Source organism: Nicotiana sylvestris, chromosome 3 (assembly GCF_000393655.2).
Source record: "Nicotiana sylvestris chromosome 3, ASM39365v2, whole genome shotgun sequence".
Classification (NCBI taxonomy): domain Eukaryota; kingdom Viridiplantae; phylum Streptophyta; class Magnoliopsida; order Solanales; family Solanaceae; genus Nicotiana; species Nicotiana sylvestris.
The window spans coordinates 81,496,445-81,511,626 of record NC_091059.1 but is presented as its reverse complement, the minus strand read 5'-3'; positions in this window follow the sequence as shown (position 1 = coordinate 81,511,626).

Genomic DNA, 15,182 nt, shown 5'->3' with positions numbered 1-15,182 from the left:
TCGGTACATCGATTCTTTGGTCTTCTGAACATCAGCAGTCAAATCAGGAAAAGCAATGTCATCAATGGATGTTGTTCTTTCAACTTTTTGTATTCAAGGTTCGGAAAGTCAGATGGGTTCGAAATTCATGAGAAAGGCCTTACTAACAAACAAGACAAAGACGCATGGCAGGTTCACCGTCGTTTCGCCTTCATGGTCGCTTTTCTAGGAATCATGGTTTTCCCGAACAAAGAACGAACAATCGATATTCGCACCGCAAAAGTTGTGCAAATCCTCACCTCCAAGGAAAACCACACCCTTGTCCCCATCATTCTCTCAGACATTTATCGGGCTTTGACTTTATGTAAAGCGGGAGCGAAAGTCTTCGAAGGATGCGAAATTTTGTTGCAAATGTGGCTGATTGAACATCTCCAACAACGGCCCAAGATCATACAGTACAGGCCAAACAACGATAATTACATCGAGGGTTATGAGGAAAGAGTGAAAAATTATCAGGTTCCAGAAGGGACAGAAGCATGGGTATCTCGGCTAAGGGCTCTAACGGCAAATCAAATTGAATGGACTCTGGGATGGCTATCAATGAGGGAAGTAATACATATGTCAAACTCAAATAGTTATCTGCTACTATTGGGATTGAGAAGCATCCAGCCATACGTGCCATTGAGAGTCCTAAGACAACTAGGAAGATATCAAGTAGTTCCTGATGATGAAGATTTGAGTGCGCAAGAAATCGAACTACACCCAGAGGCCACTATTCCTGAGGCGTTACTTCAGCAGATGTGGAATGGATGTCGATACTTAAAAAGCGATACTCAAGTCCCAGACACTAAAAAGGGTGAGATAAATCCTGGATATACAAGGTGGTTCGAGAAACGGTCTCGCGTGGATGAGGTACCAGAACCTGAGCTGAGAAGGCCAACTAAAAGACCCCATATTCAAAACTTTAATGATAAAATCCAAGAGCGGTTGATCTGGGGAGAGAAAGAGAAGGGGTACAAAGCAACTATCCACGCCCTAAAGGAAAATCTAAGGAACCTCAGTCTGGAGAAGGATTTGCAAGCACAAGAAGCTGAAGGCGAGAAGAAGAGTCTAGCCTGTGAGAATGAAAGTCTTCATGCTCGATTTCTGAAAATGAAAAAGGCTTCTGAAACGCCAATGAGGAATTGGAAGGATCAAAAAACCATCGCCAATCTTTTTGAAAGAATGCAAGATTATGATTCCGTTCTTGCTGCAAAAGAAAGGGCGTTGAGCAAAGCAAAAGAAAGGATCCAACAATTAAACGAAGAAGCCAGATCTGATAAGGAACGCCAAGATAGGCAATCCGAGAAAGACAGGGCACAATTCAAGAAGGAAAAAGACCATTGGATACGATCAGAAGAACAACTCCGTGCACAACTAGAAGAGGCAAGAGGATATAGAGAGCATCAACAAGCAGACACTGATAGAGAAAGAGCGCAGATGAGACTAGAGCAGGCCAGACTCCGTGCTCTATTAGAGTCATCACTAGATCGTGAAGGCCGAATCCGAGATATAGCCACCACTCGCCAGCAGCAGTTGCAGAATCAAGGCCAACATCTCCAAGATTTCAGGGCACAGATCCACGACCTGGCGGTCTACACCTCTCAAAGTTATGTAAACTGCCAAGGAATGGATTATGAAAGGTTTACAGAGCATGCACCCACCTTTGCCCGTCATCTAGCAGTGGAGTTGGAAAGGATGTATCGAACATTGGGAGGTCATCCGGGTCAAGCCCCGCCTTGAGCAAATGATCTAATAATTTACAACACAAGTGGAAAGTGGGGCACGTTATGAGACGTTAAGAATTGTATCTTTTTATTTCAATTTGAATGTGTGTATTTCAAGACATTGTTTTTACAAAGTTTTCAAATGTAATGTTTGTTCATCTTCGTTTTATAAATGTTAGCCTCATGGCAGAACTACGCTTGGTCTGATTCATGCAGGGACGTGATACGTAGGAAATCCCCATAAGATTCGACCGCTTTTAATAAATAAAGAAAAGAAAATGTAAATAAAATAAAACGCAGGGTTTCGCAAAATACTTTAAAGAGACGAATGAGCAAACCGGGATGACGCATGTTGTTTGAAGCAAAGCATGTAGAAACGGTTAACTGCCTAGGTGCATTGCATCCTCTATGTGTTATGATCAAATCTGTTAAGCTCTAACACTAACAAAGTTTGTTGTTGTCTGATATCAGACAGTTAGTTGTTAAAGAATTCTGGCAACACATTCATACCAAACCAGATCCAAAGGACCGGTAGCAACAAGCATGACTACTTCGGAGAATAGCAATGAGGAAGAAAGGCCGATGAGCCAGTTGTTAAAAGAAGCGATGGAAAAGATTGAAAGGATGGGACTAGAAATGAATGCAATGCAACTAGCCCTAGCCAAAACACAAAAGAGTCCTGAAACACTGGGACACATGCCGGAGTACCCTCACTCTGGCCCTTCCACAAGCCGCCCAAATCCCCTCTATCATCAAGAAAGAAGCCCTCATGATTCCCAAGCTCCACCACCCCATCAACCTCTCCCAACACCCAACATTCCCATTTTTGTGGGACCTACATCAGCCCCTTTGCAGAGAACGACCAGTGAGCCATTGTTTCAGGCTCACGATACCCAATACTATCCCCCTGAGCCTACATTCCATGCACCCGAACCACAAGCTTACAATCCCCGTTTGGAAGTACCGGCAGAGATTGAGAAGCCGGTTAAGGCCCCTGAACAAGATGAAGTGTTGAGAAAGTTCAAAAGCCTGGAGAAATCCTTCAGGAACTTGCACGGGCTGGGCAATCAAGTCAGCGTGGCATACAAAGATCTGTGCCCTTTCCCAGACGTCCAACTCCCGGCTGGGTTCAAGATGCACAAGTTTGATTTATATGAAGGGCACGGTGATCCCATGGCACATTTGCGGGGATTCTGTAGCAAAATGAGAGGGGAAGGAGGCAAGGACGAGCTTTTGATAGCTTATTTCGGCCAAAGTCTGAGCGGATCTGCACTGGAATGGTATACCAGGCAGGATTTCAGCAGGTGGTACACGTGGGATGATCTGGCGCAGGCTTTTGCAGGTCATTTCCAGTACAATCTGGAGATAGTCCCTGACCGTCTCACGTTATTGAGAACTGGGAAGAAACCCGGGGAAAGTTTTCGCGAGTTCGGGTTCCGCTGGAGAGAACAAGCAGCTAGAGTCGATCCTCCCATGAGAGAGGGAGAGATGGTGGACTATTTTTTGCAGACATTGGATCCAACCTACTTTGGTCACTTGGTGACAACGGTTGGAAAATCTTTCAACGAGGTGGTCAAAATAGGGGTCATGATAGAAGAAGGTTTGAGGTCGGACAAGATCTTGAACTATTCGGCACTCAAGGCCACAACCCAGGCTATTCAAAGCGGCACGGGAGGTGCGCTGAGAAGAAAGAAAGAAGAGGTTGCCACGATCGAGGCAGGCAGTTGGTCCAGGGCTGGCAGGCCGCACTACAACCAACCCAGGCCTCACCGGTCAAACTACCCATACAACCCACCACAAAATTTCTATCCACCTCGAGAACCACATTGTTCCGTGCACCAAGCCCAGGTATACACTCAGCCTCCGGTTCGCCCACAATGGCGCGCACCGGCTCCCCAGAACATATATGCACCACCACAAAACACCTACCCTCCACCAAGGGCATATAGAAACCCTTCAGGGGCAGGCTTCCGGGGAAATCCAGATGCTAGGAATGACAGGTTGCGGAAGCAAAGAACCTTCACGGAGCTGGGAGAAACCTACACCGCTTTGTTCCACAAGCTGCGGCAATTGGGTTTGGTTAGTCCTGTCCAGACTCGAGAACCAAATCCCCCACCTCAGAATGTAGATCGATCAATCAGTTGTGAATACTGTTCAGGGATGCTCGGGCACGATACCGAGAAGTGCTGGAAGTTAAGGCATGCCATACAGGATCTTATTGACACCAATAAGATCGAGGTCCAGACACCGGAGGCTCCTAACATCAACCAAAACCCACTGCCAGCGCACCACGAAACTCACATGATTGAGTTGGTGTGTGAGGGAGGAGAATTAAGAAAACCCTCACAAACAGTGATGATGATCCAAGCCGCCCCGAAAGAAGTCTTAACCAGTGGAGGAACGAGTATACAGTCGCAGGGTGAAGGCGTCAAGCCGGTAGTGATATTGGGGAAGAGCCCGTCCGTCATGGCAAGCAAACCCGAGCCAAGCAAGTTTGTAATACCAGGGATCCTGCCCACACCGGCAGTCGTGTTGAAAGGGGTATGTAGAGAACGGGTGACCATAAAGCCTGTGGTCCAACTGCCGATGATTGACAGCAGGGCTGTGCCTTGGAAATATGAAAAGGCAGTGGTGACGTACAAAGGAAAACAGGTGGAAGAAGTCAGTTGTGAAGCGCAAGGGCTGACTAGATCAGGTCGATGTTTTGCTCCGGTGGAGCTAAGAAAAACCAACCCAGTGGCAACCAAGAAACCTGTGTCCGAGGAAGAGGCTGAAGAGTTCCTGAGGAAGATGAAAGTACATGACTATTCTGTGGTCGAACAGCTGAGAAAAACACCGGCCCAGATCTCACTGTTGTCGTTGCTGATCCATTCTGAGGAGCATCGTCGGGCCCTGTTGAAGATATTGAACGAGGCTCATGTACCCAGTGAGATTTCTGTAAACCACCTGGAAACCATTGCCAGCAAGATCTTCGAGGTGAACAGGGTAACATTCTCAGATGATGACCTGCCGGTGGAAGGTACAGAGCATAACAAAGCTCTATACCTAGCTGTCAAATGTGAAGACTCGGTGGTAACTCGAGTATTGGTGGATAACGGCTCAAGCGCCAATATTTGTCCATTATCCACCCTGGACCAGTTAAAGATTGACCGTGGAAGAATCCGGGAGAATAGCATCTGTGTCCGGGGGTTTGACGGAAACGGAACAACCACTGTGGGGGATGTTGTACTTGAACTGACCATTGGGCCAGTCCTGTTTACCATGGAATTCCAGGTGTTAGATGCCACAGTTTCTTATAACCTGCTGTTAGGACGACCCTGGATTCATGCAGCCAGAGCGGTGCCTTCCACCCTACATCAGACGGTGAAGTTCGAGTGGGAAAGACAAGAGGTCGTGTTGAACGGCGAGGATACAACATGCACCATAGGCGGAACCATTGTACCTTTCATAGAGACCACTGATGACAAAGGTCCTTGGGTCTACCAGATTTTCGATACAGGGTCGGCCAACAAAATTTCTGAAGGAGAAATCATCCCGCACCCTAGGGTGGCTGCCGCAACAGTCATGATGGTATCAGAAATGCTGGGTAATGGGTTTGTGCCGGGAAAAGGCCTGGGAGTTGAACTTCAAGGGATAGTCCAACCTGTCTCCCTTCCTAAGAATCTGGAAACTTTCGGGTTGGGGTTCAAACCAACCGCAGCAGACAGGAAGCAAGCGCGAAAAATGAAGAAGAGGGTCTGGTTTCTGCCTAAACCAGTGCCACGCCTCTCAAGGTCTTTTGTTAAAGCAAGTGCCAAGGGGTCAGCGATCCCAAAGATTCGAGGACCTTTGATCGGTATAAATGAAGACCTGAATCAGAGTTTTGAGAGGCTATTCGCGGATGTCAGTATGGTGGAAGCTGGAGAAGGTTCCAGCAGAGCAGAGATACAATTTGTGGGGCCTGAGGCCAAGACCAACAATTGGACGGTTACTCCTCTTCCTGTCCGAGGGGAGTCTTGGTAGTAGGCTTTGATTAATGTTTTGTTTGTTTGTTTGTTTGATCGGATTATTCAAGGGTGTAATCCAAATTTTACTTTCGTTTTTGTAAAAGTGTGAACCCTTTTTATCCCGCAAGTTTAATAAAGTTCTTTTCTTTTGTCCCATTTTGATTTTGTTTTGTTCTTTTTCTTTCTGAACAGTTCTCTTTTTACTGGTTCTAATGACATGGCATGCACAGCGGATCTTCGACCTAGTCTAATAAATCAATCTGAAACCGGCTCCATGATGCAAAAGGTCGTTTGTGGCGATGAATCTGAATGTGACGAAGGTGAAGCCTTCGAAGAAATAAACCGAGAACTGTGCCAATTTGAAGAGAAACCCAAGCTTAACCTAAATGACACCGAGGCTGTGAACCTAGGAGACGCTGATAACGTCCAAGAGACCAAAATTAGCATCCACATTGAGCCGAATGTCAGAGCAGAATTGATCAAAACTCTCATGGAATTCAAATATGTTTTTGCATGGTCATATGATGATATGCCTGGATTAAGCACCAATTTAGTGGTTCACAAATTACCCACTGACCCGGCATACCCTCCGGTCAAGCAAAAGCTAAGGAAATTTAAAACAGAAATGAGTGTAAAGATCAAAGAAGAAGTGATTAAGCAGTTGCAATCGAAGGTCATTCGGGTCACTCGATATCCCGAGTGGTTGGCCAATGTGGTACCAGTCCCAAAGAAGGATGGAAAAATCAGGGTGTGCGTCGACTACCGCAACCTCAACAAAGCAAGTCCCAAGGACAATTTCCCGTTACCCAACATTCATATCCTGATCGATAATTGCGCTGGGCGCGAGATCGGATCCTTTGTGGATTGCTATGCGGGTTATCATCAGATCCTAATGGACGAAGAGGATGCTGAGAAGACAGCGTTTATTACGCCATGGGGAACCTACTGCTATCGGGTAATGCCGTTCGGGTTAAAGAACGCCGGGGCAACATACATGCGAGCAATGACTGCTGTGTTTCATGATATGATACATAAGGAAATTGAGGTGTACGTCGATGATGTGATCATCAAATCTTGGCGTCAGGAGGACCATGTGGCAGACCTAAGGAGATTTTTCCAAAGACTCCGAAGGTATGATATCAAGCTTAACCCGGCCAAATGCACATTCGGGGTTCCATCAGGAAAGTTGCTAGGATTCATCGTCAGTCGACGGGGGATTGAGTTAGACCCATCCAAAATTGAATCCATCCAAGATTTGCCACCGCCAAGGAACAAAACAGAGGTAATGAGTTTGCTGGGTAGACTCAATTACATCAGCAGGTTCATCGCTCAACTCACAGCAACTTGCGAGGCCATATTTCGGTTGCTGAGAAAGGATGCTGCGGTAGGTTGGACGGCAGAGTGTCAGGAGGCTTTCGACCAAATCGAAGGGTATCTGTCTAATCCACCAGTATTGGTCCCGCCTAAGCCCGGGAAGCCCCTAATTCTTTACCTGACGGTCTTGGAAAATTCATTTGGTTGTGTGTTGGGGCAACATGACGACACAGGAAGGAAGGAGCAAGCCATCTACTATCTTAGCAAGAAATTCACAGTGCATGAGGTCAAGTACACTCAACTCGAGAAAACATGCTGCGCCCTAACTTGGGTAGCTCAGAAGTTGAAGCACTACCTGTCTTCATATACTACTTATCTCATATCCCGCTTGGACCCATTGAAGTATATCTTTCAGAAACCTATGCCCACGGGAAGGTTGGCAAAGTGGCAAATTCTGCTCACAGAGTTTGATATCATCTACGTAACGAGGACGGCCATGAAAGCCCAGGCACTGGCAGACCATTTGGCAGAGAATCCCGTTGATGAAAAATACGAGCCCTTAAGAACGTATTTTCCTGACGAAGAGGTGATGCATACGAATGATTTGGAATTACCTGAGGAACCAGGTTGGAAGCTTTTCTTCGATGGAGCTGCAAACGCAAAAGGGGTTGGAATAGGAGCAGTACTCATTTCTGAAACAGGACGGCATTATCCTGTTACGGCTCAACTACGCTTCTATTGCACCAACAATATGGCCGAGTATGAGGCTTGCATTCTGGGTCTACGCCTGGCTGCTGACATGGATGTCCAAGACGTCTTGGTCTTGGGAGACTCGGACCTCTTGGTACATCAAATTCAGGGTGAATGGGAAACACGAGATCTAAAGCTCATACCATACCGACAATGCTTGCATGATCTGAGCAAGCAATTTCGATCGGTAAAGTTCAAACACATCCCGAGAGTTCACAATGAGGTTGCGGATGCCTTAGCCACCTTAGCATCAATGCTGCACCACCCTGACAAAATGTATGTTGATCCTCTACACATCCAGGTCCGTGATCAGCACGCCTACTGCAATGCCGTAGAAGAAGAAGCAGATGGCAAACCCTGGTTTCATGATATCAAGGAATACCTCAGGATGGGGATATATCCGGAACATGCCTCTGGAGACCAAAAAAGAGCCCTTCGGCGTTTGTCGAATGGTTTCTTCCTCAGTGGGGGAATATTGTACAAAAGAACCCCGGATTTGGGATTGTTGAGATGCATAGATGCCAGTCAAGCAACGACGGTTATGGCTGAGGTACATGCTGGAGTTTGTGGACCACACATGAGCGGGTATGTGTTGGCAAGAAAGATCCTTCGAACAGGGTGTTATTGGCTCACCATGGAACACGACTGTATCACTTTCGTGAGGAAATGCCATCAGTGCCAGATACATGGAGATTTGATTCATTCTCCGCCAACAGAGTTACATACGATGTCAGCACCCTGGCCGTTTGTAGCATGGGGCATGGATGTCATTGGGCCCATCGAGCCAGCAGCATCCAACGGTCATAGGTTCATTCTAGTGACCATTGATTACTTCACCAAATGGGTTGAGGCTAAAACCTTCAAATCAGTAACCAAGAAGGCAGTGGTGGACTTTGTTCACTCCCATATCATCTGCAGATTTGGGATCCCAAAAGTGATCATCACGGATAACGGTGCGAATCTTAATAGCAGCTTGATGAGAGAGGTATGCCAACAATTCAAGATTACACACCGCAATTCCACCCCATATCGTCCCAAGGCGAATGGAGCAGTCGAAGCAGCCAATAAGAATATCAAGAAGATACTGCGAAAAATGGTGGAAGGGTCCAGACAATGGCACGAGAGATTACCCTTTGCTTTGTTGGGATACCGCACCACCGTCCGAACTTCCATAGGCACAACTCCTTATTTGTTGGTGTACGGAACTGAGGCCGTAATACCAGCGGAGGTCGAAATTCCGTCCCTCCGAATTGTCGCTGAAGCCGGGATTAATGATGATGAATGGGTCAAAGCTCGATTGGAACAGTTGAGCCTGATAGATGAGAAAAGATTGGCAGCAGTGTGCCATGGTCAGCTGTACCAGAAGAGAATGGCAAGAACATATAATAAGAAGGTGCGCCCCAGGAAGTTTGAAGTAGGGCAGCAGGTATTGAAGAAGATCCTCCCACATCAGGTCGAGGCAAAAGGCAAATTCGCCCCAAATTGGCAAGGGCCTTATATCGTGACCAGAGTATTGTCCAACGGTGCTTTGTGTTTGACAGATGTCGAGGGTAGATGTGTCGACATGGCTATCAATTCAGATGCAGTCAAGAGATATTATGCGTAATTTCTTTAATTATGGCAATTTTTGGTTTATTTGTTTGTATTTGGCATTTGTTGGATAATGAGATGATGGAGGCAATTCTTTCTTCTATCCAAACACTTTTAACCCTTGCTTCCCCCTTTGAGCCTAAGTAATTATTTCATACCCCTCTTTTGGAATCACTAATGGAAAAGACATGGAAAAAAAAGAGAAAAAGAAAAGAGAAAGAAAATGAAAAGAAGGAAAAGAAAAAAAAGAGAAGAAGCTAAAATCATAAGAAATACAAAACCGTGAGAACTACGTTTGACCTGATTCCTCAAAGAGGATACGTAGGCGCCTCACGGCTCGGTCATAGTGTGCATCATAATGAATGTAGGATGCATAATGTACATAGTGTGCACAATATGGCACAATGTGCGTAACGCGCATAGCTCAACATAAGTGTAAAGAAATAAAATTCCCCAAGCAAGAAAACTAGGGCAGAGGTTATGTTTTAAGTTCCAACAAAGATTTGATTCCTAAAGTTGTAGCACATCACCCTTCAAGTTGTTTTTATTTTTATAAGCCTTTCTTTAACCCCACACCAAAACCAACATCAACATCCAAAAGACCTCCCGATCAATGTTCGAGAGATGCCAAGTCCGGCGAATAAGGCCGAGAATAATACACTGATCCCCAGCAAAGAAGAGGATCGTAAGACTGGAAATGAATTGATGGTCAAGGGAATCTCCAGAAAGGAGGGTCGTATCTACAACACCCCGATTTCCCGAAAGAAATAAAATGAGAGAGTCTTATCGGTGAAGACCTTCACAGGCACCGAGAGGCGATGTAAGATGAGGGATATGAAATGAGAGAGTCTTATTGGTGAAAACCTTCACAGGCACCATAAGGCGCCGGGAGATGAGAGAAAAGAGAGAGTCTCATTAGTGAAAACCCCTCGAAGGGCACTATGAGGCGACAAGACAGATCAGCAAAAGATACAACATCTGAAACGGACACTCCTTTATCATCCCCAGCAAGTCAGACCATCGGGCGAATCGATTGATACAAATAGACTGGGTCGGGAATCTATGGTGCACGTCATGATCACGGGGACCAGTCATATCCTCCAGATAAGTTCTTTTGAGTTTCTTCTCCTACCAAAATGTTGATTCAGAAAGATCTGCTCCTTTTTCTACCTTTTACTTCTTTTTCTAAAAAGTGTCTTGAAAGGATTTTTCAAAGCTTACTACCAGAAACCGGAGGGGAATTCATCCAATGCAGGATAATACAAACAGTCCTAAAGGCCGGTCCCAGGCAATGCAGTGATCATACCCGACATTATCGGAGGAAGTAAGCTCATAAAGGGAGTGGTTTCAGGAGTTAAAAGCAGACTCCCACAGCATCTGCTTAAAGAGAAAGCAGAAAGGGGAATTAATTGAAAACCAATCCCCAGCAGGCTAGAGACCCCCCCAGCAGGCAACTCTACCCGTTAATCGATTATGGGGACATAGAGCAAGAAAAGGGGAAGAGAGAAAAGTTGCTCGCCGGAAAGGCACCCTCTACCACCACAATTAAAACTGACTAAATCCTTTTGTCTGTTGCAGGAGAACAAGGAATTGACAAAGGCAGCAAGATGCAACGCCAGGGAAGTCACCAAAAACCGGGGCAGAAAATTTTCTGCCAATTGTCGAAAATTTTCTCAGAAGAACGGGGAAGCAATTTCAATACATTTAAGTTCTAGGTCGCCCACCAGTATAATGCGGGAATACTTTAAGTTCTAGGTCGCCCACCAGTATAATGCGGGAATACATTTAAGTTCTAGGTCGCCCACCAGTATAATGCGGGAATACTTTTTAAGTTCTAGGTCGCCCACCAGTATAATGCGGGAATACTTTTAAGTTCTAGGTCGCCCACCAGTATAATGCGGGAATACTTTTAAGTTCTAGGTCACCCACCAGTATAATGCGGGAATACTTTTTAGTTCTAGGTCGCCCACCAGTATAATGCGGGAATACTTTTTAGTTCTAGGTCGCCCACCAGTATAATGCGGGAATACATTTAAGTTCTAGGTCGCCCACCAGTATAATGCGGGAATACATTTAAGTTCTAGGTCGCCCACCAGTATAATGCGGGAATACATTTCAGTTCTAGGTCGCCCACCAGTATAATGCGGGAATACTTTTAAGTTCTAGGTCGCCCACCAGTATAATGCGGGAATACATTTAAGTTCTAGGTCGCCCACCAGTATAATGCGGGAATACATTTAAGTTCTAGGTCGCCCACCAGTATAATGCGGGAATACATTTAAGTTCTAGGTCGCCCACCAGTATAATGCGGGAATACTTTAAGTTCTAGGTCGCCCACCAGTATAATGCGGGAATACTTTAAGTTCTAGGTCGCCCACCAGTATAATGCGGGAATACTTTTAAGTTCTAGGTCGCCCACCAGTATAATGCGGGAATACATTTAAGCTCTAGGTCGCCCACCAGTATAATGCGGGAATACTTTTAAGTTCTAGGTCGCCCACCAGTATAATGCGGGAATACATTTAAGTTCTAGGTCGCCCACCAGTATAATGCGGGAATACATTTAAATTCTAGGTCGCCCACCAGTATAATGCGGGAATACATTTCAGTTCTAGGTCGCCCACCAGTATAATGCGGGAATACATTTCAGTTCTAGGTCGCCCACCAGTATAATGCGGGAATACATTTAAGTTCTAGGTCGCCCACCAGTATAATGCGGGAATACTTTAAGTTCTAGGTCGTCCACCAGTATAATGCGGGATTACTTTTAAGTTCTAGGTCGCCCACCAGTATAATGCGGGAATACATTTAAGTTCTAGGTCGCCCACCAGTATAATGCGCGAATACATTTAAGTTCTAGGTCGCCCACCAGTATAATGCGGGAATACATTTAAGTTCTAGGTCGCCCACCAGTATAATACGGGAATACATTTCAGTTCTAGGTCGCCCACCAGTATAATGCGGGAATACTTTTAAGTTCTAGGTCGCCCACCAGTATAATGCGGGAATACTTTTAAGTTCTAGGTCGCCCACCAGTATAATGCGGGAATACATTTAGCTCGAGATTTTGGAATCAGTAACCCCACCTGAAGACGGAAGGTTACAACAGAGAGCCCCAAGCAGGAAAATCCCCAGCGCCAAGAAGCAGAAGGCTGCAAAAGCAAGCGCACATTCAAAAGGAAGAAGGAACACGTCTCAGAAGAAGCAGTTTGAGAACGCTATGGCATGCCCAATATAACAATGTTGATGGAGAAACATACCACTGAAGAAACCATTGTGTTCTGAATATACCCTGTGATATACGTGTTCATCAATTAGATTAATCGTCAAGCGAGTTTAATTCATATAAGTTCCCAGTGTTTGAACAAATTTATCTGAGGTCATTCGGGACTCTATACGTGTTGTTTATATGAACGATTGATTGTTATGTGTTACGATTAATATAGTCGAGTCGATATATGTCGTCAATTAGTTTCAATCGTTAATGGTAACAACTTGATTCGTATTGCTTATTTCTGCTGTGATCGTATTTGAGTCCCATTAGGAACTGAATTGTATTGCCTATTGATTTTGTTCAAATCGAATTAAAAAACATCTAGGGGAAAGGTTATAATGGCAGATTCAGACTTTGATTTTAAAACACGATGCCATTTGGTTTAGACCGTGGGCAGCATGTGTATGGTTAGCTTTAAGGAATTAAAATAATTGGACAGCATGTGCTGTCAGATTATATTCCTACTGCCCATACTTTGGTTAAATAAACAAGTGATTAGTACATTTTAACAACAAAAGAGAGAGGGGCTGTCAGGGATTTGATGGGAGTTTTGTTTATTTAAAAGAAGTAAGTGGAAAAACAATGGGGGGGGAATTTTGAGTTGTCAAAACAGACTGTTAAAGTATTAAGGTTAGGCTATAAAAGAGGCAGACCTTCGATTAGAACGGAGGAGGAAGTTTTTAGAGTCTTGAGGCTGGAATTTTTAGTCTTGAGAAAGGTTTTGTGAGTTTAAAGAAAAAGACTGAAAATAGAAGAGAGTTTCAGTAAAACATTGTAACCAAACACTGTCTGAGAGCTATCTAAGAGTTCATATTGGTCAAGCTGTCTTGGCCAAGTTCTGTTTCTTTAGCACTGACTGAGCTGTTTCTGGTTGTTGAATTGGTAGTGTTGCTGCATTGAATACTCTGTTATTGCTGTTTATTTCATCACTCTTTCCTGGGATTTGCTCGTTTGGTACACAACTATCTGTTGGTTCTTTTGTTCTGGGAAATACTGCTGGTTGTCTGTGGACTGTAAAAAACACTCGTGGTTGTTGGTTGTTGCTGTGTTGTTGCTGTGTGTCTGCTGCTGCTGTTGTTTGTGGCACACTACTCAACTGATTACTCCCTTTCTTCCTTTCCTTTCTATACCAGGTACACACCCAATACACTGTCAGATGTAGCTGGAAATTTGAGCATGAATGTAAATGAAAAACCTGAAGAATGTTTTTTTATAGATATAGATTGTTACATTAAATATTCATGCAATGTGTAATAGTTTTACATTTTTGTTCTGGGTACTAGAGGTAGTCTTCATGCCTATAGATGTAATTAATTAGGACTGTCTACCGTTTTCAATTGATAGAGACGAACACGACAAGAAACGTAGTTGCTATAGGATATCCTTTTAAAATAAGAACGAGATGAGCCTCGATGAAAATAAACAAAACACGCAGATGCGGGGCCCTTGTTAAATGTAAATCATTGAAGCATTTAGTTTCCCGGACGGGTTGTTTAGCAAATCTCACAACCTTCCTAAAATGACAACACGTTAGTCTCTTTAGGATACGCTTTAATAAACTTTACCTTCTTAAACTCGGGTGCACATTTATGTGACCCAAATCCAAATCTCGACGGATTCGAAATGCCTCTCTAATCACGGGTACATTGACTGTGACGTGGTTCGAGATGCATGTCCATGACGTTGCAAATTCATTAGAAATAAAGAACGAGGTGAGCCTCGCCAAATAAAAATACAAATTGCGGGGCCCTCAATAAATATTGCTTTAAAAATTGTTTAGGCTTCGGGATGGACCGTTTAGTAAAATTCCACGGTCCTACCCAAAATAAATACGCTAGTCGCTTTAGGCGCGCCTTTAATAATTTAATTTCCTTAAACTCGGGTGCACATTGATGTGACCCAAATCCAAATCTCAACGGAGTCAAAGTGTGTCGACGACCACGGGTACATTGATTGTAACGCGGTTCGAGATACATTTTCACAACGTTGCAATTCTTGATAAAAACAGTAAATGATAAAAGCGGTTAAAAGTTAAATTTTGCACATAAGTTCACACTTGTATAAAATCAGATAATCAAGCCGAATATAACAGTTGAGCGACCGTGCTAGAACCACGGAACTCGGGAATGCCTAACACCTTCTCCCGGGTTAACAGAATTCCTTATCCGGATTTCTGGTACGCAGACTGTAATATAGAGTCATTCTTTTCCTCGATTCGGGATTAAAATTGGTGACTTGGGACACCCTAAATCTCCCAAGTGGCGACTCTGAAATAAATAAACCAATCCCGTTTCGATTGTCCTTTAATTGGAAAAACTCCCTTGCGCCCCCGGGCGCGTAAAAAGGAGGTGCGACACTTAGTCTTCTCTTTATTTGTTGAGATGGGGACATGCCATATTTTTGAGTGTGGGGTGGGGGATGGCTGTTGTTGTAAGATGTTGTTGTAAATAGATTGTGTAACTTTTTTATGTTGTTGCTTTATTTTTGATTGATTGGTAGGGTAGGATCATGTAATTAACTTTG